The 1,042-nt window shown below is 42.3% G+C and overlaps 1 non-coding gene across 1 annotated transcript; it reads left to right on the forward strand.

Moving 5' to 3' along the window:
• Nucleotides 1-217: 217 nt before the first annotated feature.
• LOC138375434 (U6 spliceosomal RNA) lies at nt 218-321 on the forward strand. The gene has a single exon (XR_011231508.1). It is a non-coding gene; the product is annotated as a U6 spliceosomal RNA (small nuclear RNA).
• Nucleotides 322-1,042: the final 721 nt, after the last annotated feature.

A 1,042-nucleotide genomic window follows, 5' to 3' on the forward strand; every position in this document is an offset into this window, starting at 1 on the left:
CCACTTCCTGATGACTTTATTACATTTTACTCTTATCTAGGCTTTTGAGGTTGCTCTATTACATCTGTGTTGTGGAAACATGACAAGGTGACGTGTTAACGGGCATCTCTTTCCAACGTCACGTCGGTAGCCTGAAACACGTGGCTGTGGTGGGCGTGTTCACATCACAGAAATGAGCAAGTGCTACCAACCGGGGCAGGGTTTCAGCGAGCTGGCTGTGCTCACTTGGGCAGCACATGCACTAAAATTGGAAGGATACAGAGATTAGCGTGGCCCCTGCACAAGGCTGATTTGCAAATTTGTGAAGCGTTCCACATTAAATAGTTATATATATATTTTAAAAATTATAAGAATAAAAAAAAAAGACAAGTGGTTGTTAAACATTTACCAGCATGACACTGCCTACTGGAACAGTTTATATTGTCTGATACTTTTGACATACTTTAGGTTATGTGTTTTATTTTTGTACCATACCCTTCCTTTTCTAATATTTAGTAACATATCTGTCTTATTTCTATCTAGGTAGCAAAAAAATCTCGGGCAATAAATGGTAATCGTGGCCCTCAACCTGTTAGTTCAGGGCTTCATCCTTATTCAAACAGCAGGACCAAGGGAGGAAGAAAGTCACTCATCAGTCACCTGTCCCGAGAGGCAGGTGCAGCCTTATGATGCCCGCATGGGCCACACAATGTGTCCTGGGCAGCGGGAGGGCGCACGCTCACTCCGGATCTTAACTCCATGCTGAAGATGGCTTGGTTTGGGGATCAATGCATCCCACCTGCCCCCTAAGAACTGCCTTGGAAATTCTCAGGCAGGGCAGGCTTGGGCCCCTGAACTCTGAATTTCAGAAAGCAAGAGGGGAATGTTAGTGGGAAATACTGACCAAGTGAAAAGAACACCTTTTGGATTCAAATCTTTGCTTTCCCATTTTCTATCCATGTGATCTTAAATTAATCTAAAGTCATTTAAACTCAGGGAGCTTTGGTTTCTTTATTTATATTAGGGGGAAAAGAAAAAGTACCTTGTTTTCATTTTAATTTTT

This window comes from Eulemur rufifrons, chromosome 25 (assembly GCF_041146395.1).
Source record: "Eulemur rufifrons isolate Redbay chromosome 25, OSU_ERuf_1, whole genome shotgun sequence".
NCBI lineage: Eukaryota > Metazoa > Chordata > Mammalia > Primates > Lemuridae > Eulemur > Eulemur rufifrons.